Source organism: Medicago sativa, chromosome 1 (genome assembly GCF_051527215.1).
Source record: "Medicago sativa cultivar Bolivia chromosome 1, Bolivia_mono, whole genome shotgun sequence".
Classification (NCBI taxonomy): Eukaryota; Viridiplantae; Streptophyta; class Magnoliopsida; order Fabales; family Fabaceae; genus Medicago; species Medicago sativa.
Window position 1 is genome coordinate 64,255,613 of NC_140749.1, and position 26,159 is coordinate 64,281,771.

Genomic DNA, 26,159 nt, shown 5'->3' on the forward strand with positions numbered 1-26,159 from the left:
AAAATATACAACATTTGAAAATTAATGTCTTGAAGTGAACAATTGTCTTAAATTTAAGGAAACAATTGCACTGAAGATATCCTTTTGGAAAAGATTCTGGCTGTAAAATGCAATATCAAGCAAAAACCATGTGGACTTTCAAATGCAAACCGTGACGCGACATAAATTCTTTCGAAAAAAGTCGAAATTGTTTCTTCTCTTCAACAGCCTCAACTTTTTTAGGTTCAGCTTGAATATCCATGTTCATAACCTTTGACATATCTGCTGCAGCTTGTTCCAAATTATTTGCAACAAGTGCGGTGTAATGCACAGTTTCAGGCATCTTAGATCTCGAATAATTAATAAGTCATTGCAGCTGGAATTGCTCCAAACATTAATGTTGAAAGTGACTCAAAATTTAGAAGCTGGAGTTCTGGGAAATCGTAGTACGATGGCAAGCATCGTAGTACGATGTTGGATGTTCAGTTCTTTGGTTCGTCACTGGAAAAATCGTAGTGCGATGGAGTTATATCGTACTACGATGGTACGCTGATGCAAAAAAACAGAAACGTATTTCAGCGTAGATTTTGTTCCACTTTATTTGGGGATACTTTCCACTATAAATAGAAACCTTGTATCAGATGATTTTGTGTGTAGAAAACAGGGTTTTGAAGCCAACATACAAACAAGGGTTTATAGAGAATTTCTCTTGGCAACAACACTAGGGTTGGGATTGTTTTGATTCACCTTGAACAAAGCACTATTAGGATTGAGTCTCTTGGTCACGGGAAGAGGCTGGGACTTGGGTAGAATTAGGTTTGAAGACTGATTCTTGTAACTCAATACCTCTTTGTAAAGAAACTCATATCATTATAGTGGAACGGAGAGCTGCTCTCTCCCCCAGAGTAGGTCATCATTAGACCGAACTGAGTAAACAGATTCTTGTGTTCTCTTTCTCTCTTCTCTTGCTGTTTATTTTTGTTTGAATAATTTTGTCACCCGCTTGATTGATTGCTTGGTATTAATTTGCTCCACACATCAAGTTTTATTGGTGTGGTTTTCACAACGAATCCGCAACAATTGGCGCCCACCGTGGGGCAAAGGTCAAATCAATAACCAGGTATCATGGGTTCGAAGTGGGATATTGAAAAGTTTACCGGTAGTAACGACTTCGGGTTGTGGAAGGTATGAAGGAAAATCGAAAGATATCATACACAGCGGAAGAAGAAGAAGAAGAAGAAGAAGAATTTCGATTTTCTTTCCTTGGATCATTACGAAATTCAAACATGAATCAGTGATTCGATTGTTACCTCGAAGTTTGGAATCTGAACGTTGGAAACTGGAAACTGGAATCTCGATCACAGCCAAGCAAGCTGCAAGCAGCAAAGCCTCTAGCAAGTCCACACGAACAGTGCTCCTCCAAAACTCGGTGCTAGCCAATGAATGGGAAGTGCAGAGAAGAAGGGTTGCTCCAAAACGTGTAACCAAAAACTTCAGCACTAGAGTTCTATTTATAGAACTTCTAGTGTGCTCTGCAAGTCAGAAGTCACTATTGGGCTTCCGTAAGCCCAACAACGAGTTTAGTAATTTTGCTAACTAATTAGCGTTATTTACTAAACGCACCCCTTATATAAGTCATACTTATATATTTCTCTTTTGACTGTTCTTTGTGTGTGACCCTTTAGGTTCTAGTCATGTTGGCAATAATATTAAATCTAACATTTAATATTATAAACAATGAGCGGTATCTAGCAACACATCATTGCTACCCAAGTGACAAGAATGTCAAGTGATCTGACGAAACCTTTCCATGATAATACTCATGTGTACAATTACTCCTTTGTCTCGACATCTTTATTGATCCCAAGGCATAGATATTGTCACCCTTGTATAGATCAATATTTATATTTCCTGATTCCGAAATATACTGAATAACGAATAAGTCCAATATCTTATATTGACTTAGTTCGGCATGGCCATGCAGTTTTACAGTCGTATTTCATCAAGAGGCCTAAAGATATATCTCCCGTTTATGAGGAGGGACAAATCCCATCTAGGACACTCATGTCCCTCAGCATGCTTCATCAAGTACCCATCAACCAACGTTATGGTTATCCTTTTACAGACAACGTTAGAATGGCAACAAAGCACTTGAGTCCACATCTAGGGATCATAGTGGTTTCAGGTCCAAGAGCGATATACACTATTATCATTGTGAGAATATCTTATGACAATTGCATAACTTACTATGTAGTATTCTCACGGCGGGTCAATCCAATATAAATATTACTCCTAATATTTATATCTATGTGAAGACTTGATAACTCTTTATCCATGATCTGTGAGATGTGATCATCAGTCTACCCACATAATAGTCTCTATGCTTTAATGATATCCCACTTCTCAATAAAGCTTGACTACGGATACTTTTAGAATAGTTTCCTTATGTTTAACAGGGTCTCACAATTAAGTTATACTTAATGTTCCATTAAACGGACTAACTATTCTAGGGACTTCATTATTTTGAAACAAAACAAAATCAATAAAGAAATGCCTTTTAATTTATATTTTAACAATATATATATTTATATCAATATCATGATACAAAGCCAAACCCAATCAATATAGATTGGCTATTAGGGCTTACTCCAACAATCTCCCACTAACACTAAAAGCCAATCAAATATTAACTCAATATCTATTGGTCAAGTGTTAGCATCAAGCACACTATTGGCAAGATACTCTACTAGCAGATAAGGAACTCTTTCCTATGTTGGTAGGTCATTCTTCTTTCAATTTACACTTTCGATTTTCTATCGAAAAGAAATTGAAGTGTCAAAGCATACATTTGGATCATTGGTGAGATCAAGTTTTCATTGCTTGCAAGATTTAAACCAATTTTACCTCAGAAGAGATCAATGGAATCCGCAACGCAAGAAACGCGTGTTTTCACTCATTTATGAGCTAAACAATCCAAATCATATATATTTAACATCTGTAATAGAAACAACTACTATCTGAAGCTTGTACTTTTACAAATTTCATAGTTGATATCCTAGCATAACATTTATTTCAAATTACGATCTGGATATACTGTACACCGATATGAAAGTCAACACCATTGTAACTCATTTACAATGTTTCTTTCATATGTGTTCAAGAAACAATCCTTAGTCCTTTAAGACATCCATGGATATTCTTGAAAGTATTCTAGTGTCGAACACTACAATCAATTTTGGTACATATTGGAAATAATTTTCTAACCATGTCTCACATGTGTAGATAAATTATTTTGGTGACTAGTATGTCATCCACATACTCCACCAAACTAATATCAATGCTCCCACTATTCTCCTTGTGTGCACAAGATTTTTATTAATCAAAGTTTTTCATAAAACTTCACTAATAAAACAAATAATTCAACTTCAAGAAGCTTGCTCCAATTCATACATGAATTTTGTAATATATATATACCTTTCTAGCATCCTTTGGATTAACGAAACCCTACATATATGTCAAATACATATACAAGGTCATTCTAATTAAAGAATGCAACATCGTTTTCCATCTCCTAGAATTTGCATTATACAATAATGACAAGTGGGATCGTTAGATTTAAGCATTATGATGATGTAATAGTTTCGTCATGATTTGCATCACGAGTTGCATGAAACCTTCTACAATCAATCACATCTTAAAGGAATTCATAATACCATCCATGTCAGTTTTCTAAAAGAAAAATCACATTCCAATATCCATATATGGTTTGTGTACATAGATTCTTTATAAGATCCCATGGCATATAGCCACTTCTCAAAGTTCAAGCCATTTAGATCTTATGCTACTCAAACTGATGATTTAACAACAACCCTTTGTTGAATCAACTCGTGTTCCATTTTTAGAGAGATGTGTATTTTGTGTTACTTGACTTAATTCAAGTTCTACATCACTCCCACTGGCTCCTGTAGAGACATACTCCTTGAAAAGGAATACTCCAGTTCTAGCGACAAACAAATTTTGTCAAAGAAGAAGATGTAAAAATAATATCCTTTAGTTTCCTAAGGATAGTTACACAATTATACATTCATTAAATTCGAAGTTTAGTTTATCTAATAAACCATATAACCTGAAATTATCATAAAGTCAAAACTAGGTACTCTTACCTCCATATCTAATATGGTGTCTTTATAATTACTTAATTGGAACTTTGTTGTGGGTGAAGAATAACTGTAATTTAATTAATTTCAAGAGTCATTGAGTTATAATCAAACTATTTTAGATCGAGTCATGTCAAACATGAAGCGATATAAATAATCATTATACTCATTAATCAAGCATTTACCATCACGACTTACTCGTATTGTCTTTATACTTTTCAAACTTATTCCTTTTACTTCATTGTTAAAATCTTTGAACAATTTCAAAGTTTTCTTGAATCGTGTCAAATACACTTTGCTTATCTACTAAATGATTTAGTAATGTTAGATGAAGTAATAGAAACAATATCTAGCAAATATGTTTAGTTCTCAACATCTCATATGTATATCAATTCAAATAAATTATGTGTCCTTTCACCTTTGTTGGTGACCGGTGAACTAATCTATTTTGAAAAGTGGGGCTCACATCCTTCAAATGATATAAAATCAAATGAGTCCAATAGTCCATATCCATGGATTTTTGGAAATGTGAATCACAATTGTTTGTACTAAACGTTGATGCCAATAATCTACAAAAGGTTCAAATCTCATTTGATCCTCTTTTCACATAAGTTATAGACCAGCTTATCAAGATCATGGAACTCAAATCCATTACTTGATTAGCATACTTCTATAGAAAACATAATTTGCATAATAGGACAACGTTTGTCTATTATTCAACTACACAATCATTCTCTTGTCAATACAAGATTTATGATTTAATGCTTCTATTTTATATGGAATTTAATAACAATTATTTGGTTTCATATCAAGTTAAGTTTAAGTCCAAGCATAAGCTCTTATAGTCAATGAAACAATTTGTTCCATTCCAGACGTAGGTGAACTTCACTTATAGTTAATGTTCTGCTTCTTTAAAACTCTCTATATTTCAACAAATATGAGATTAATCATCAAGTATCATATACTTATGATGAAGAAGTAGAAATTTAACTTTCTATAACTATATGGGTAAATAAGAAGTCTTACTTCTTTCTTATATTTTGACCCTTTCAAAACTACGAGCAATTTTTGTTTTTCAACTTTTGAAATAATTGCTTCCCCCTTTTGCAACCGTGTTTAACCTTTCAAAGGTAGAAAAAACAGAATTTGAATTTTATTCTTATCCATGTACATCTACTTGATAGGCTTAAACTATTCATCTTATAACATTGAGGTTGAACGATCATATCATTCTCCATCGTCGTTACCACTATGAGATATCCTATATCTACTCATTTGACCTAATGCTTCTGATAAGCGTTGTTTTTCAAATATAGACATAGAAAGTTGCTAGGAAATAACTGCTCGAGAATATACAGTTTTTCTCATTCTTAAGAACAATTCTTAAATTTTGTACCAATTCAGAAACTCTTTTCTGAAGATTTTGTTCTTCATAAGAACATTTAACAGTATAATAAAATTATATATGCCGAAGAAATTCTAAATACAGAAAATAAAATAAAATTGTATCATGATATAAAAACATAATTAATTAGGTTTTTAATTAAATATGCTCCCACTATTTTACTCAAAACAAATGACCTTCAACATTTGAATCGGAAAATCTCATTGGAAGATTTTCTAGTGGGTTGAAATCCATATTTCACCTTGCTTTAAGTCAACGGAGGCTGTACTCAAAACTCAGTTATTTAGGTAGGAACTCCTTCCAATTGTATCTCATACAACTTTCAAATCATTTGAGTGAATAACTCCTTACTCTAATCTATCATATAGATGTTCCCAAACATTGCTTCTAAATTTATTTTAATCTTATTAAAATTAATTTAGTTAAGTTAAACCCAAAAGAATAACACTTGGGTAAATTGGATTACCGCACCGCAACTTACTAGTATAGAAAGTGCACCTCGCGGAGGCGAAACCTACACATTTCGATATTAGTCTTGAAGGGTGTTAAACTTTTGGAAAGCATTAAACTTAATATTTTAAATTGAAGGATTTTTATTAAGTTTGATCTCACCTCACCACGGCTTATATATCATATATATTCGCACTCCAATCATTAAAGCATGCATAACAATTATACAAAATAAAAGTGACATGATTATGGCCTCCTAACGTTATGACTCTCTCAAGCCAATGAGAGAATCTAAACTAATCCTAGAAACGACCTTGCTTCTCCAAGCTGGACCTCCAGGACTATCCTAACGCCTTCAGCCCTATTACCTACTTGTATTCTATTTACATTACATAATAAGAAACTCGTTTTACATACGAGGGAGTGGATGAGAAGAGAATGTACAAATAGAATATGAGAGAGAGGCACGACACGCAGGCCGTATTTCAAAATCCAAACAAAATAAAATAAAAAGGACTAAGGCCATAATCATTCACACACACATAATAATAACAAACACACTTTTATTATTATTAAGGTCTTATAATTAAAATAAATTAAATTAAAATTTGACATTTGATCACACTACGCAGATTAGCTGGGGGTTTAATTGAGTACCAAAATATATTATATTGAGTACAAAAATATATTATATTAAGTACAAAAATATCTCATATTATGTACCAAAATATATTTTATTGAGTACCAAAATATATTATATTATGTACCAAAATATATTTCAGATCAAGTACTAAAATATATTAGATTGCATACCAAAATATCTCAGATTGTGTTCCAAAATATTCTAGATTGCGTATTTCGCATCAACACTTGACACGTTTATGAACACCCAAATCGTTTCGGCAAATATTATGATCAAATCCAAAAGATCATATATGATATTGAAACTCTTTCAAATCATGATTCTTTAAAATTATAAACAAATCAAGTTAAAGTCATGCAAATCGATTAAATAATTTCAAAAGATCATATATGACATTGAAACTATTTCAAATCACGATCTTTTAAATTAACTATCAATTTAGGATCGTTTATTACCTTTCAAACAACTTTTGAAAAACAATCCAAAAGGTAGAATTTTTATTTACTTAATTATAGTAATATTGACACTCAATAATTATTATAATTAAATCTGCTTTATTTAGGCAATCAATTTGTTTCCAAAACAAATTACAGGGCTAAAATTAAGCAAATATTTTATTACCAAATTCAAAAATCATATCTGATATTGAAACTCTTTCAAAATCATGATCTTTTAAATTTACTACCTTTCTTCAATTAAATAAATTAATTAAACATAAATATTTTCAAGGATTGTTTGTTCAGCATGAACAACCGGATCTATGATGCTTCACCAGATTCGGATATTGAAGCTTACTCTCACGAATTGTTCAAATTCACAACAATCTCTTTGAAAACAATTGATCGAATGATACAACCATAATAATACAACGCTTGTATAGTTAGGTATCCTAATACAACAATCAAACATCAATAGTTTTAACAATTGTTTGTTCAGTATGGACAACCGGATCTTTGATGCTTCACCAGAATCGGTATTCGAAGCTCAATCTCACGAGTTGACTACAAATTCACAATCAATTTTATAAAACCTATTGAACGAATGATATCATCAATATATCACATATAATGATGTTGTATTAAAATCATATATCACATATATGATATTGATCAATCAATTTTGATTAATATTTAAATTTAAATAATAAAATATTAACACTTAATATTCTATTTTATTAACGGATTTGCATTCCAAATTAATTCCTTATAGAATATCAAAATATTAGCAAATCAAATATTTGCGAAAATATTATTATCTCTTAAAACAATTTTAAAAGATAATCTAATTTGATTTGTTTCCAATCATGTTCCCGTCGATATGTATAATCGATATGTCGATACTTCACCAGAAACGGTTTCTGAAACATCAAACAAATCGAAAAGCCATGCACAGAAAACATGATACGATGCCAATTTTAATTCTCTTTATTATTTAATTCCGATTCAAAATGTTTAATCATATTAAAACATAAAGCAGTAACAAAGCAATCCGATTCATGGTTTCGTAATTGGCTCTGATACCACTGAAGGAAAATCGAAAGATATCATACACAGCGGAAGAAGAAGAAGAAGAAGAAGAAGAAGAATTTCGATTTTCTTTCCTTGGATCATTACGAAATTCAAACATGAATCAGTGATTCGATTGTTACCTCGAAGTTTGGAATCTGAACGTTGGAAACTGGAAACTGGAATCTCGATCACAGCCAAGCAAGCTGCAAGCAGCAAAGCCTCTAGCAAGTCCACACGAACAGTGCTCCTCCAAAACTCGGTGCTAGCCAATGAATGGGAAGTGCAGAGAAGAAGGGTTGCTCCAAAACGTGTAACCAAAAACTTCAGCACTAGAGTTCTATTTATAGAACTTCTAGTGTGCTCTGCAAGTCAGAAGTCACTATTGGGCTTCCGTAAGCCCAACAACGAGTTTAGTAATTTTGCTAACTAATTAGCGTTATTTACTAAACGCACCCCTTATATAAGTCATACTTATATATTTCTCTTTTGACTGTTCTTTGTGTGTGACCCTTTAGGTTCTAGTCATGTTGGCAATAATATTAAATCTAACATTTAATATTATAAACAATGAGCGGTATCTAGCAACACATCATTGCTACCCAAGTGACAAGAATGTCAAGTGATCTGACGAAACCTTTCCATGATAATACTCATGTGTACAATTACTCCTTTGTCTCGACATCTTTATTGATCCCAAGGCATAGATATTGTCACCCTTGTATAGATCAATATTTATATTTCCTGATTCCGAAATATACTGAATAACGAATAAGTCCAATATCTTATATTGACTTAGTTCGGCATGGCCATGCAGTTTTACAGTCGTATTTCATCAAGAGGCCTAAAGATATATCTCCCGTTTATGAGGAGGGACAAATCCCATCTAGGACACTCATGTCCCTCAGCATGCTTCATCAAGTACCCATCAACCAACGTTATGGTTATCCTTTTACAGACAACGTTAGAATGGCAACAAAGCACTTGAGTCCACATCTAGGGATCATAGTGGTTTCAGGTCCAAGAGCGATATACACTATTATCATTGTGAGAATATCTTATGACAATTGCATAACTTACTATGTAGTATTCTCACGGCGGGTCAATCCAATATAAATATTACTCCTAATATTTATATCTATGTGAAGACTTGATAACTCTTTATCCATGATCTGTGAGATGTGATCATCAGTCTACCCACATAATAGTCTCTATGCTTTAATGATATCCCACTTCTCAATAAAGCTTGACTACGGATACTTTTAGAATAGTTTCCTTATGTTTAACAGGGTCTCACAATTAAGTTATACTTAATGTTCCATTAAACGGACTAACTATTCTAGGGACTTCATTATTTTGAAACAAAACAAAATCAATAAAGAAATGCCTTTTAATTTATATTTTAACAATATATATATTTATATCAATATCATGATACAAAGCCAAACCCAATCAATATAGATTGGCTATTAGGGCTTACTCCAACAAGGTAAAGATGAGGACAATTCTAATTCAACAAAAGTGTGTTGAAGCATTGAAGGGAGAAGCACAGATGCCTGCGCATCTGACACCTGTTGAGAAGGCAGAGATGAATGATAAAGCGGTCAGTGCTATCATTCTGTGTCTTGGGGATAAGGTGTTGAGAGAGGTAGCAAGGGAGACTACTGTTGTGTCTATGTGGAATAAACTTGATTCATTGTACATGACCAAGTCCTTGGCACATAGACAATGTCTGAAACAACAACTCTACTTTTACCGAATGGTGGAGTCAAAACCTATAATGGAGCAACTGACGGAATTCAATAAGATTATTGATGATTTGGCGAACATAGATGTAAATCTGGATGACGAGGATAAAGCCTTACACCTACTGTGTGCTTTACCTAAGTCCTTTGAGAATTTCAAGGATACAACGCTTTATGGCAAGGAAGGCACTATCACTTTGGAGGAAGTTCAAGCAGCTTTGAGAACCAAAGAGTTAACCAAGTTCAAAGAGTTGAAGGTTGATGATAGTGGAGAAGACTTGAATGTCTCAAGGGGGAGAAGTGAAAACAGAGGAAAGGGGAAAGGCAAGAATTCCAGATCAAAGTCTAGGTCAAAGGGTGGTGATAATAAAACAAAGTACAAATGTTTTATTTGTCACAACTATGGTCACTTCAAGAAGGATTGTCCGGAGAGAAAGGGCAATGGAAGTGGTAATCCATCCGTTCAGATTGCAAGTGAAGAGGAAGGTTATGAGAGTGCTGGAGCACTAACTGTGACAAGTTGGGAACCTGAAAAGGGCTGGGTCTTGGACTCTGGGTGCTCTTATCACATCTGTCCGAGAAAGGAGTACTTTGAAACATTGGAGCTGAAAGAAGGTGGAGTTGTTCGCCTTGGTAATAATAAGGCTTGCAAAATTCAAGGTATGGGTACTATCCGTCTCAAAATGTTTGATGACCGTGATTTCCTTTTGAAGGATGTGAGGTATATTCCTGAACTTAAGAGAAATTTAATATCTATAAGCATGTTTGATGGTCTAGGATATTGTACTAGAATTGAACGTGGTATGATGAGAATTTCTCATGGTGCATTAGTTATAGCTAAAGGGTCTAAAATACATGGTTTATATATTTTAGATGGTTCCACTGTTATAGGTCATGCATCGGTTGCTAGTGTAGACACTCTGGACATAACTAAATTGTGGCATTTGAGGTTAGGTCATGTCAGTGAGAGGGGTTTAGTTGAGCTAGCTAAACAAGGTTTGCTAGGGAATGAAAAATTGAACAAACTAGATTTCTGTGATGATTGCACATTAGGCAAACAACACAAGGTGAAGTTTGGGGTGGGTGTGCATAAATCTAGTAGGCCTTTTGAGTATGTTCATTCGGACCTGTAGGGTCCAGCATCAGTTAAAACTCATGGGGGAGGTTCATATTTCATGTCTATTATTGATGATTTTTCTAGAAGGGTATGGGTTTATATTCTGAAGAATAAAAGTGACGCTTTTGAAAAATTTAAAGAATGGCATACACTTATAGAAAATCAGATTGGAACTAAACTGAAAGTGTTGAGAACTGACAATGGCGTGTAGTTTGTTTCAGAGCAGTTTAATGAGTTTTGCAGGAAACGAGGTATAAAGAGGCATAGAACCGTGGCATACACACCTCAACAGAATGGTCTTGCTGAAAGAATGAACAGGACCTTGTTGGAGCGTGTGAGGTGTATGCTGTTGGGAGCTGGATTGTCCAAAAGTTTCTGGGGAGAAGCTGTTAGTACTGCAGCATATTTGATTAACAGATGTCCATCAACAGGGATAGATCTCAAGACACCTATGGAGGTTTGGAGTGGGAGACCGGCAGACTACTCTAATTTGAAAGTTTTCGGAGCTTTAGCATTTGATCATGTGAGATAGGACAAACTTGATGCTAGAGCTGTGAAGTGTATTTTCATGGGTTATCCTGAAGGTGTGAAAGGTTACAAACTGTGGAAGATGGAACCTGGAGGATCAAAATTTATTATAAGCAGGGATGTTACTTTTGATGAGACCCGCATGGGGATGAAGTGCAAAGACCTGGATACAAGCTCAGAAACGGGGGTAGAGAAAATTCAGTTTGAGGTGGAGCCTACCACTGATGAAAGGGAAGAGGAGGATGAGACTCCAGTACCTGATGAGAGTGAAGGCCAAGAAACAATTGATCCTAACTATCAGCTAGCAAGAGATAGGCAAAGGAAACAAATTAATCCACCTGTTAGATACGGTTATGCTGACCTCATATCTTATGCTTTGAATGCAGCTGAAGAATTGCAAGACTCGGAACCAAAGAACTTCAAGGAAGCATTAGAAAGCAATGAGAGCAAGGACTGGCTGAAGGCAATGAATGAGGAAATTCTTTCATTGGAAAAGAACCAGACTTGGAAACTTGTTTCATTACCTAAGAATCAAAGGGTAGTGGGAAGCAAGTGGGTGTTTAAGAAGAAAGAAGGTATACCAGGGGTCGAAGCACCAAGGTATAAGGCAAGACTTGTAGCAAAGGGTTTTACTCAAGTGGAAGGGATTGATTACAATGAAATCTTTTCACCGGTGGTAAAACAATGTTCTATAAGGATACTTATGGCGATTGTTAACATGTATGATCTTGAGTTAGAACAAATGGATGTGAAGACCGCATTTCTACATGGAGAGTTGGAAGAAACTATATATATGCAACAACCAGAAGGTTTCGCGGAAGATAATACAAAAGTGTGCTTGTTAAAGAAATCTTTGTATGGGTTGAAGCAAAGTCCAAGGCAGTGGTATCGTCGGTTTGATGAGTTCCTAGTAAAGGCTGGTTTTGTGAGAAGCAACTATGATAGTTGTGTTTACATGATGAGAAGGAATGAGAAAGTCATCCTCTACCTTCTCCTTTATGTAGATGATATTCTTATGGCAAGTTCTGACATGCAAGAGATTCAGAAGCTCAATAAAAGATTGAATGATGAATTTGAGATGAAGGATCTTGGTAATGCAAAGAGGATACTTGGTATGGATATCATAAGGGACCGAAACAAAGGTGAGCTGTTCTTATCTCAGCAAGGTTACTTGAGGAAAGTGGTGGAGCGGTTCAGAATGAAAGATTCTAAAGTCGTTGGCACTCCTCTTGGTCATCACACAAAGTTGTCAATAAAGCACTGTCCTCAATCCGATGAAGAGAAAAGCAAGATGGAGGGTATTCCCTATGCAAGTGGGGTTGGAAGCATCATGTATGGTATGGTTTGTAGTAGACCGGACTTATCCTATGCAATAAGTGTGATAAGTCGGTTTATGGCAAATCCGGGTCAAGTGCACTGGCAAGCTTTGAAGTGGGTTCTGAGATATTTGAATGGGACTTTGAAAGGTGGTCTGAAGTATACAAGGTCACAACCAGGAAGGGATGCTTTGGAGGGATATGTGGATGCGGACTATGCAGGTAATGTAGACACTAGAAAATCTCTATCAGGATTTGTGTTTACTTTGTTCGATACAGCAGTAACTTGGAAGGCAAATCAACAATCAGTTGTAGCTCTTTCAACAACTCAAGCAGAGTACATAGCCCTTGTTGAAGGGGTCAAGGAAGCCATATGGTTGAAAGGTATGATTGGAGAAATGGGGATTAGTCAAGGGTGTGTGAAGATATATTGTGATAGCCAAAGTGCCATTCATTTGGCAAATCATCAAGTCTATCATGAAAGAACAAAGCACATTGACATTCGTTTGCACTTTGTTAGAGACATGATTGAGATAAAGGAGATCATGGTTGAGAAAGTGGCATCAGAAGAAAATCCAGGAAACATGTTCACCAAATCATTACCGAGATCAAGGTTCAAGCATTGCTTGGACTTGATTAACTTCATTGAAAATAGATGAAGGTTGGAGAGAGCAGCAAAGTGGTTGATGGTTAAATTGGCATCATCACTAATTTGGAGTCAAGGTGGAGAAATGTTGAAAGTGACTCAAAATTTAGAAGCTGGAGTTCTGGGAAATCGTAGTACGATGGCAAGCATCATAGTACGATGTTGGATGTTCAGTTCTTTGGTTCGTCACTGGAAAAATCGTAGTGCGATGGAGTTATATCGTACTACGATGGTACGCTGATGCAGAAAAACAGAAACGTATTTCAGCGTAGATTTTGTTCCACTTTATTTGGGGATACTTTCCACTATAAATATAAACCTTGTATCAGATGATTTTGTGTGTAGAAAACAGGGTTTAGAAGCCAACATACAAACTAGGGTTTATAGAGAATTTCTCTTGGCAACAACACTAGGGTTGGGATTGTTTTGATTCACCTTGAACAAAGCACTATTAGGATTGAGTCTCTTGGTCACGGGAAGAGGCTGGGACTTGGGTAGAATTAGGTTTGAAGACTGATTCTTGTAACTCAATACCTCTTTGTAAAGAAACTCATATCATTATAGTGGAACGGAGAGCTGCTCTCTCCCCCAGAGTAGGTCATCATTAGACCGAACTGGGTAAACAGATTCTTGTGTTCTCTTTCTCTCTTCTCTTGCTGTTTATTTTTGTTTGAATTATTTTGTCACCCGCTTGATTGATTGCTTGGTATTAATTTGCTTCACACATCAAGTTTTATTGTTGTGGTTTTCACAACGAATCCGCAACAATTAAGATTATCCTCCAAACATAATCGGCTTGCGGAACAGTTGAAACCAAAGGATCAACCATGTAAGTCGGTGCATCAAATTTCGATTTAAATGCAATTGAAACCATGATAGCAAATACACCACCTGCTAAAATTCCAAAACCCTGCATAGCAAAAACTGCAGCTATAAACGCACCACGTGTCTTTTTGTTCGAGTATTCAGACATAATTGTTGCAGAAAGTGGATAATCTCCACCAATACCAAAACCAAGCCAGAATCTGAAGAAGCAAAGAGTTCCCAACACTGTTTTTGGTTCATGTCCAAATGAAAGACCAGAAGCTATGGAACAAACAACCATAAGAGCTAGAGTCATGCCATAGACTTTTTTACGGCCTAGTTTGTCACCGAGCCAGCCGAAGAAGAGTTGTCCAGAAAGTGTCCCAACAAAAGCGACGCCATTAACTGCTCCTGCAACGTTTGGTGGCAATGTTGGTGGCTTTTCAGCTCCATCGACATGGTAGTAAATGCGACCGAGTAACTTTGTGACAAGGGATATGCAGAATAGATCGTATGCATCGGTGAAGAAGCCCATTCCAGCTATGACAATTGCTGTGAAATGGTACCATTGTGTTTTTGCTACATCTAGTGCATTTAACACCTGGAGATTCTCCTTAGCCATGCCTCAATGTTTTTGCTTCCCTTTCTCGCTATTGAAATGGTTTATAATTCTCTGCAAAATTCGGAAATGCAAAATGAAACTGTTATCTTATGCTAACTTGTCTTGAATCAATAACAAAAACACAAATATGCAAAGGGTACTTTTTTAGTCTGTGACAAAAGATCCGGGACAACTTAGTCCCTAAGACTCGATGAGCAGACATCGGTTGAATCCATGCTAACATGTGCAATGTGCATATCAATTCAGAAATTCTCAAGCCGAGTCATCCAATTTTTTTCCCTCTTATGAAAATCAAACGGTGTATGCAATATTTTAACTAATGAACACTATTCATGACTCGATGTGGTATTTTTCTATATATACTAATATGGTTTTAAGCTTTTCTTCACTAAAGCATTTCTTTATTCATGTCGTTATAACAGGAACACTATTCTTGCAAGGATCACAAACAAGCAGGATGGTGATGGGTTAGTCATACCAATCGGAGTTATGTCATTATCATTTTTATTATTAACTCGAATTTATTAACAATATCAGTTTCAATTTTTTTTCTTCTGCTGATTCAAATTCAAAGTTACATTGTTAAATCAGTATTTTGAAGAATTGAGTGCATTTGTTGTTGTTAAGAGAGACTTAAAACATTGTAGTCTTTGTGCTTTTAGCCAAAGTTAAAATCTTGTAATGTATTTTCTTGATATACATTTTGGTAGATCTATTATTTTAGATCCACATTTCCAACACATATTTCTGTTTTTAGGATTCAATTTTTCAGATTCATTTACTAATTGTATATTTAGATCAATTTTTTATTCATACGTAATTAATATCAATTGAATAATTATATTTTTTTAGATCAATTGTATTATATACATAAAAATTCTTATTTTTATAAGAAAATTTAGGTGAGCTAGGTTTTATGACTCATCATGTCAGACATCAAGGCTCAAACAATGACATGAGTCCGCCAACCTTCATTGTCTATGATTTTTTTAATCAGTATTTTAATTTATGTTATTCATGTAAAAAAAATAAATTCCAACAACATCATTCCGAAGGAGTTTCAAGAGCTCTTTCAGAGGAGATAAATGGTGCAAAAGCACAATATCCGACAACGCCTCAAGCTTAGCTATGAAGTCAGCACATTAATTCCCTTTGCGCAGTGTGTAGAAAACTTAATATTTCTTTGATTTTTTTAACTCCTTTATGTCTTGAATTAGAACAACATAAACATGGAACTTCGTACTATTTTATGAGTTGATTTGAAAATTTTTGGACTATAGATTTATTTCAATTGTGATATTTTTATTGTTTTTCATAGTTAAAGTGCGGGTAATGGGTACCGGTATGAGCACTTAGGTACCCATAGGGTATGGGGAAAGGAACTAAAGTTTTTACCCATAGGGTATGGGTACGGGTATTTTTTACAAACGCGGGTATGTGGAAGGCACTGTATTACCCTACGCATAGGGTTCTCCAACCTTTTTGGTTCAGCTATCTCTCCTTTTCTAATTCAATGGTTGATTGATACATGAAAGTAAGGATGATAATAATAAAGAAGGGAGAGAAAAAAGTTAATGAATGTCTGAGATTAAGGCAAGATGAACACCATAAGAGAATGAACATGAGAGGATCCAAATTGTTTCTTAGAAGCAAAATTTATACAACCGGATACTTTCAAATCTTTTCTACATTGATTGCAATACAATGGAAGGAAACCAACAAATGGAGTGAAAAGGAAAGAATCATGATCAATGGTAACAATTTTGGAAGTAATGAAAGAATTAATTAACATGAATAAAAAGGTAAGGAACAAAAAAAAACCTCAACAAACAAGGAAACTAACAAATGACTTGATAAGTACTCAAACTAAGAAGTTGGTCCAAATATTCAGAACCTAAATCTTCCAACACCAACACATTTTGTGAAACAATATTATTATTATTATTATTCTTCATTTCCATTTCTACCCTTTTGGTCTTTTTGCAATTACTTGCTTTAGACTTTCTTTTCAAAGTGTGTTTCCTCTTGAGTGCCAAAATAGGAGAAGAACCATCTTTTTCCCAAGACTTGTTAATCACCATATCTTTCAATGATTCCCTCACAACATCTTCAGGAAAATTCAGCACTGCCATTGATCCTCTTGTTGATAAAGCTGCTTGATCATAAGCTAAAGCTGCTGCTTCAGCTGTATCAAATGTACCAATCCAAACTCTAACACCGTTTCTTGTTGAGTCTCTTATTTCCGCCGCGAATTTTCCCCATGGTCTTCTCCTAACTCCTTTGTATGACTTCTTAGGTGATGATGATTGCACTAATTGTGTTGAATTGGATGAAACTTCTTGTGATTCATTGCTGATTTGAGAATTTGAAGTGCTGGAATTGGAATTAGAGGTTGATGATTCTTTGAATATTTGTGCATTTTGGCTCAAGGGAAGAGTTTTGTTGTTGTCTTCATTGAAGCTAAAAAAATCTTCCCATGAAAAGGATTCTAAAAAAGAAGAGGAATTTTCAAATGAAGTGTTAAGGTTTTGGTATTGGAAGAATGAAGAATCAAAATCCATGTCTTGTTTGAATCTAAAAAATTAGACACCAAATTAAAGTGTTTTGTATTGTTTATTTTCTTAACTACTTTCTTTCTGTGTGTTTGGCTCCTTTATATACCGATTGTGAAAAAAGTGAAACATAACGACCAAACATTAACATATAAATCAAACGATTTAGAAAAAAAAATAACAAAGTGATGTTGAACGATTTTGGTCAAACGGGGTGTCTTTGGATATGTATTTTTTATTAGTGTTGAATTACACTTTTGAAGGTTGAATTGAACATAACCAAAATGCAGGAGTCATTCATGAATATTTTTTATTTTTTTTATGGTTCATTCATGAATCATAAGTTACATACTCATCGGTCTTTGAATATAATTTCTATTTCTTTGAATATAACATGGTTGATATGTCAATTTTCTCAACAAAATATCAATTTGAAAGTAAGTTTGTTTGTAAAAGAAAATATAAGCAAATTTGATGGTTGGACTTTTTTTAATCAAAAGTTGACGGCTAGATCGATAATGATGATATATATTAAATCATTTCACTTGTAGCCAAAAAAAAAAATATTAACTCATTTCACTCAGGTGTGAAAGCGGTTATATAATCCAGTACTTTAAATAGTTATTTTACCACTCACTAAATTGTTACTATTTTTTAAAAAGACAAAATGAGGTATATTACAAACAACGGTGTATTTTTAATAGCACAAGTGGTGCCAATAAGAACATCAAAAGTATACAAACGATCAAATCACAAAGAAAGCGAAAATACAACAAATTAGTTGATGCTCAGACAAATAAACGGGCTCGACCACCAAATATGAAAATTTAGATGAATATCAATATTAGTAGTCTTCATCCATCAAAAGGAATGTAGCTTCACTTTATCTAGCAACTGATGGATAAGACTTTTGATGTTCTTAAATATATGTTGTTCTTTTCATTCCAAAAAACACAAACGCAACAAAGCCAAACAAGATGCAAAAAGGAACAACGAGCTCTCAAACCCCTGAAGAATAAGTAAACTAAATAGCATGTTCCTGAAGATGAGATAGATCGGTCGTAGAAATGTCAAGTCAAGATCATGCAACACCCCATAGAGAAGCAAAGCAAGGAAAAGACAAAAACAGATTCTCTAACCCACCACACCCAGTCACACATAACTGATTATCGTGAGAAATAATATCGTGCGCCACCAGATTATCCTTTGTCGGTAACCTGTTTCGAAGGAGTCTCCAGACCAAAATCGAAACCTTCAAAGGAACTTGTTTATGTCAAATTAAATCTGTAATAACATCAGAGTTTAGGGCCTCCTGGCTAGTGAGCATCCTGTACACACCCCTGACCAAGTAACCGCCAATAGGATCAAGCCGCCACTACCACTGATCTGTAGAATTATACTGCAAAGAAATATCGTGAAGTAAAACCATACACTCCCCTAACAAACCCTCCTATCATACCTATAACCGATAACGCCACTGCCAAACATCCGCCTTCCTTCTAACCTAAATCGCACATTGTCGCCACCAAAATCAATTTATCTACAGTTAAGTCGAAAAGCGGCTATACCGCATATATAAGGGAGAATCTCCCAACCACGGATCCGTCCATATATATTGACAATTAATTTTTCTTGAAGATAAAATAAAAATTAAACTCAACAATAACCAACAGACAGTATAAATATAAAAGAAAAAAAATATTATTCTATGATTCCAGTTAAATAACCAAATTAAATATTTTTAGTTAAAAATTTAACCAAAGACTAATATCACAGTAAGATACTAAAAATTTTGCCTCTATAAAAACATAACTAAAATTTTATGTTATGTGATTTTTGCTACTTTCGTAAACTAAAATCTGCGAACATACGTACCTAGCTTTATGTTGGTGGGATCACACGTGACGTGGGGCACACTGGCGGCTGATGTAACAGGTACCGCCTCTAGATTATTAGGGATAATACTTTGGTGACATAATGTCACCGTGATATTAAATCTGGGCCACACAAAGGGTTGTATTGTGTGGCCCAGATGTGTTGTATGGGTGACATTAAATCTGGGCCACACAAAGGTGTGTGTTGTGTGGCTCAGATTTAATGTCACGGTGACATTATGTCACCAAAGTGCCACCCATATTATTAGATAGTCTTGCTTAAACATAAATAGAAATTAAATATGTTTAGACACAACAAAAATTTAGTTAAATTATTTAATTTTTTTAATCTGTGATTTATGTGTGTATGTCTAACTATTTTTTATTTGGCTAAAGTGCACTTTTCCCCCTTTAACTTTCAAAAACTTGCAATTTTAGCCCCTTAAGTACAAAAACTACAATTTTAGCCCCCTATGTTTTAGCCCCTTTGCAATGTTAGTCCTTTTGCCCAATTTTGACTCAGTCAAAGCCTGTGTGGCATGCCATGTGTGTAATAGCTAATTAAAAAAATAAGAAAAAAGCCACATCTGATATGATTAATTAAAAAAATAAAAAATAAAAGAAAAAGGGAAGGAGCACGTGTGAAGACTTTTTTCCAGCAACTTCATCAAACAATCCCTCTCCTTCATCTTCTTAAGCTATCAACTTCAACAATTCCAGAAGATTTTTTTCTTCCCAAAATCAAACCAAAAACTTAAAATCAAATTAAAAACCAAATCAAATCCTAAAACAATTTCTGAGTTTTCATTCAAACCCTACCAAACTCCTTCATCAATTTTAAGAGTATGGGTAAATTTCATTCAAACAAAAACTTCAATCCATAACTAAATCACTCTTTTCTTTTCTTTTCTTCTGCAATCCAGATCCAAACTCTTCAATCCAGAATCGTTAAACCAAGGGCAGAAGAGGTAAACCAAAGGCCACCAAATTAGTTTCCAGATCTTCATAGAATGTGTTGGTATTGGTGCTCCGGAACCGTGGAAACTTAAGTCCATATCCAAATAAATTTGACCCGCTTGTTATTGATATTTAGGGTTTGTTTAAAATCGGAACCGTACAAACCCATTTTTTTGTGGTTTGGGTTTTGGAATTGGCTGGGAACGCTGCTAGTGAGGAACAATAGGAAATAGGAACTGAACAATGGTGGTGTTTTGCCTAATATTCACCAGCTTCTTAAGAACGTTGGAAAAGGAAAAAGCAAAATTGGATATGCTTCTCAAGAACTAATCTTTTGTTTGTTTAAGAAAAAACTAACTAGTTTATTTTGATTGGTAATAGGCTAATACAATATCATAGCAGTGTTGATATTTTGTGGCTTGAAAGTGAAGTGAATGTTTTGTTTTTGTTTTGTTCAAGTTGTTGCTGAGTTTGATGAAGGTTGGTGTGTGGTGGTTGGTGTTGGTAGAGAGGACGAAGGGTTTAGTCACGTGCCCCTTCCCTTTTTCTTTTCTTTTTTATTTTTTTAATTAATCAATAGAGATGTGGCTTTTTTCTTATTTTTTTAATTAGCTATTACACACATGGCATGCCACACAGGCTTTGACTGAGTCAAAATTGGGCAAAAGGACTAACATTGCAAAGGGGCTAAAACATAGGGGGTCAAAATTGTAGTTTTTGTACTTAGGGGGCCAAAATTGCAAGTTTTTGAAAGTTAAGGGGGGAAAAGTGCATTTTAGCCTTTTTATTTATGTTTGTGATTATATAAGCATTTCTCTTAAGGTTATGCTAACTTATGTTGTGTCTTTAGGGCATATGTTAAGGATTCAATAAATAGTAAATATTTATTACAAAACATTAATTTTCAATTTCTAAAATAATAAATTGGCACAATTTCCTAGACAAAATTTTCACTTTAGGTTCTTAAACATATACTCCCACCGTCTCACAATAATAGTCTCTTTAGCATTTTTTCTTTTTCTCAAAATAATTGTCACTTTAGAATACCAATGCAGCATTTATTATTATTTTCCATTATTATACCCTTATTTATTGAATTTCATCAAACTTAACTACTCCACTAACTACAATTAATAAGGGTATTTTAGTAAATGATATTAATTTTACCATTGAAATCAACACAATCAATCATTTCCTTAATAACCGTGCACAAACCTTAAACGACAATAATTTAGAGACGGAGGGAGTACCCTAAAAGCACAAGTTAACATTTCTCATTCTCTTAAAACTTTCTCAAACAATCAATTTTTTACGTGAAGTTCAACAGTTTTGTGAAGAAAAAAAATTAAGTTCGACAATACAAATAAAAAAGATGTGCAGGGAGAACAAGAGAAATATTTACATAATTTATTTTAGGGGAGCAATATTTATATAATTATACAACACATAAAATCCTACAATATAAAATAATCATAGTTCTTGTAAGCTTAGTTCAATTGATACGAACATTGCATAATATATTCAAGAGTCGGGATTCGAACCCACATTTATGCACTTTAAAAAGCTGAATTTCTAGTCACCAAACTATTTGACAAAAAAATACTATATTAAAATTTCATTCAACAAATGAATCAATCAGTTTTTGGGATTTTAACACAGTTAGCATGGGTATTGTATAATATATGCAGGGGTCGGAGTTTGAACCTCAAATATCCCACTTATTCATCTTAATAATGTAAATTTTTAGCAAATAAACTATTGACCGAAAACAACATGAGTCAATCAATTGATCAAATCCCAGAGAAATACGTACAAACCTAACTTAAAAAATTTGACCACATTCACACAAATGTTTTTTTTTATAAAGAGAAAATGGTTTAATAATGTGACTATTTTTTTTATTTTTTCATTGTTGTGTGTGTCCAAATAATTTTATCTGTGATCGTGTGTATGTAAGACTAACTATTAATCGTATATTTGTTCTTCGATGGAATTTCATTCAACTAAGACTATTCAAATAAAAGTAGAAAAATGTTTGTTTTGTTAATAAGAGAAAGGGGAGAGAAGGTGATGTGATGTAGATGCCGAGAGATGTAGATGCCGAGAGAGATAAGAGAAAGTGATGTGATATATATGGTAAATTAATAATGTGATAGAAAGAGATTAAAAAAAATGAGATGTTGAATGAGTGTGACAAAAAAAAAAGAATTAAGTGTCTAAATATCATTGGTGACAAAATTATCCTAATTAGCCCAAGTTTGTCAAGAATAAGAATGTATGACAATAGTGATTTTCTTTGAACTCCCTTTGATCTTGTGAAAGTCAGAAACGGTGAAAAATTTACTTAATATGAATCGATTAGAGAGTAATAATAAAATACAACTCATTAATATTTGCTAGGGGTGGGCATGGTTCGGTTAACCATATTAACCGAACCGAACTGAACCGAAGTGTTGAAATGGTTCGGAATAACTAAACCGAACCGTTTAAGGTTTGGAACTAACCGAACTGAACCAAAGTTATGGTTCGGTTAACCGTTTGCTTGCCTATTAACCGAACCGAACCAAAACCAAAATTTTGAACCAAAATATATTTTTTATCCTATATTTTAAGTACACAAATTACATTAACATGGTGAAACAACTTCTCTTCACTTCATGTTACTTCAAATATTGATCTCTAAGCATGGTTTAGGGTATTTAAATGTGACTGTTATTTACTATTTCACATATTATTTATAGCCTATATCATAATAACACGATATACACTAACATGGTGAATAAACTGCTATTCACTTAATATTACTTTTGTCCATATTGATCTCCAAGCATGGTTTATGGTATTTAAACGTGTCTGCATTTTTGTTTTTGGTTATGACAGATCAATGAAACAGTGAATTTTAGTTTAAAAACATTGTTCCTTCATAAAACTACATGTAATAATAACCAAACATGCATGCTGAAAATTAATACAATGCGCATATGGATATCTTTTGGCAGGAACGGTACTTTAAATTCTCTTTTTTACTACTATTTTGAAGCATCAATATTATATGGATCAGAAGTAAAAATTTTAAAGTGCCAATATTGTATTTTGAAGCATCAATATTATATGGATCAAGTGAAAAATAAGAGGTTGTCATACCCTAATTTTGGACCTAAAAACACTTGCTCAAAATATTTTCCTACCTTTGATATGTGTCTATTACTCTTGAGAGATTGCTGATGACATTCTGTCATTACGTAATATTAGGGACTTATTGTGACATTTTGATAGAGTTCTCATGCAATTTATACTGTTCTGGAGTGCAAAAAGCTTAAAATTTGAAGTCTGTTCGAAGGAAATCGCGCCACGCCAATTTCAAGCCGTGCTGTGATTTTTGAAGCAAAATTACATCCTCCCTGTTTGAGGGAAATCGCGGCACGCCAATTAACAAGGCGCGACGCGATTTTGACGGGTCAGGCCCATGACTTCTATAAATACTGCACTCAATCTGAAGAACAAGGGGGACGATTTTGGAGAACGAAAGTGCGATTTTAACACCCAGAAGGCTGCAGCGGAGAGGATTTCATCATCTCTAACCCAGTTTATGTATGTTTTAATTCTTTCATTGATTATGCTATTTGTAAACTCAATTATGAGTAGCTAAATCTCTTAGAGATTAGGTCGGAGATGAACCTATGTAACCCTAATTGATCATATGTTGCTGTGAAACTCTATTACTTATTAATGATATTCTAGTTTTCATTCAATTCAATTGTTCTTACTGCTTTTTATATCCTGATCAAATATAAACATGATTTTGTGAGATCGAATGACTACTGACCATAGCTTTCGACTTAGACCTAAATTGAATTGTTCTAATAAACATGGTTAGTCTAGGAATGGATAATCGTTTGTTAGTGATATTAGGTTAACGTGCTTAAACCTTTGATGATTATTAGACCACCTAAGGAATTAGGGGCTGTAGTTTAAAAAGAGGGTCCTAACTCAAGGGATTGATTAGGGCTAATTTGTTAACTATCGTGAAACTAGAGAATCATTAGTAATAATAGGTGCAGTAACCAATTAGGGGAAACATAGAGGATTCGAAGACCTGATCTCATCTCTCTCCTATTTTCTTAATCAAATCTTTACTTTTTTATTTGATTTCTTATAATCAAACCAAATCTACTGCCTAGTGGCAAAACAAAATAAACTTTTATACATCCTACTTTTATAACGAAATTGAATAATTGAAGTTAAAAATAGTCCTCGTGGGAACGATATTTTTACTACTTCGATAGTTATTGGTGCACTTGCCAAACGTCTATCAAGTTTTTAGCGCCGTTGCCGGGGACTGTTGAATTATTTCAACAAGGCAATTACGTTATAATTTAGGGTTTTTGCAATTTAATTTTTCTGTTTTTAATTTTTTATTTTTCTGTTTTCATATTCACTTGATTACTTTGCGTTGTGCAGTGCTACTAAGGTATTTTGCTGTTTATGCGAGGTAAACAGAGCTCGGACGACTTAGAGTACGATCCGGAAATTGAAAGAACTGCTAGAGCACTTCGGAAAGCTGTCCGATCGCAAAGGTTAGCTCAATCCGTTCCACCGGGTGTTCGAGAACAAGTACCGGAGCAACTCTCAAGTGAATCTGAAACAATCTCTTCTCCTAAATCTGCAACTATGGAAGGAGAAAGAGTTGTACCACCGAGACCTAAGCTAGGAGACTACGGGTTAGCCACTCATCGCGGTCAACTGACCCACACTTTTCAACCAGCTAACCCTGTAGCTTTCGACATCAAGACAACTGTCCTCAACGGTTTGAGGGACAAGCAATTCGATGGGACTGAAGCTATGAGTCCTCATGAACACTTGAGCCGTTTTGCTGAAACCTGCGAGTTTTGTGTGCAACCAGCCACCGTGACTGAAGCACAAAAGAAGCTAAGGCTATTTCCTTTCACCTTGACGGGAAGAACAAAAGATTGGTTGCTAACAATTCCAAACGGGACTGTCCAAACATGGGAAGAGTTAGAGCTGAAGTTCTTGGAGAAATACTTCCCTATGTCTAAGTATTGGGACAAGAAGATGGAGATCTCTAACTTCAAGCAAGGAGAAGGTGAATCATTGTATGATGCTTGGGAGCGATTCAATTTGCTTCTCAAGAGATGCCCTAATCATGAATTCACCGAGAAGCAATACCTCCAAATCTTCACTGAGGGGGTAACACCAAACACTCGAATGTTCTTAGATGCTTCCGCGGGAGGTAGTCTCAAGAGCAAAAATGATCATGAAGTCCAAGCTTTGATAGAAAACATGGCTGGAAATGAGTATCGTGCTGAAGCTAAGAAGAAAGAAAGAGGAGTGTTTGGGGTGAGTGAACAAACTGCTATCCTTGCGAACCAAGCAGCTATGAACAAACAAATCGAAGCTCTAACTAAGGAGTTTCAAGGCTTCACTTTGGCCCATAAACAACAACAAGTAGCTGCAATCAAGTGTGACTTATGTGGTGAAGAACATCCCAACGGTGAATGTGTTCCAGAAGGGTCAAATGAAGAAGCTAACTTCATGGGAGGTTATCAAAGGCAGAATCAATACTACAATTCAGGCATCAACAAGCATCCCAATCTAAGCTACTCAAATAACAATGCTTTGAACTCTCAGATGCTCACTCCTCCTCAACAACAACAAAGGAAGCCATCAGCTCTTGAGGAAACTATGATGAACTTCATGAAGATGACTCAAGGCAACTTTGAAGAGATGAAGAAGAGTCAAGAAGCTGAAAGAAAGAACAATGAAGCTTCTAGGAAGATGCTTGAAACTCAACTGGGGCAATTGGCTAAGCAATTGGCTGAACAAAACAAAGGCGGATTC

At 34.6% G+C, this 26,159-nt stretch overlaps 1 non-coding gene and 2 pseudogenes across 1 annotated transcript; all 3 read right to left on the reverse strand.

The window, feature by feature from the left end:
• Window positions 1–21: 21 nt before the first annotated feature.
• LOC146956354 (inorganic phosphate transporter 1-4 pseudogene) lies at window positions 22–14,917 on the reverse strand (annotated as a pseudogene).
• Window positions 14,918–16,488: 1,571 nt separating this feature from the next.
• LOC146956355 (ethylene-response factor C3 pseudogene) lies at window positions 16,489–17,581 on the reverse strand (annotated as a pseudogene).
• Window positions 17,582–25,364: 7,783 nt separating this feature from the next.
• Window positions 25,365–25,471, reverse strand: LOC146956356 (small nucleolar RNA R71). Its single transcript, XR_015025245.1, has one exon. It is a non-coding gene; the product is annotated as a small nucleolar RNA R71 (small nucleolar RNA).
• Window positions 25,472–26,159: the final 688 nt, after the last annotated feature.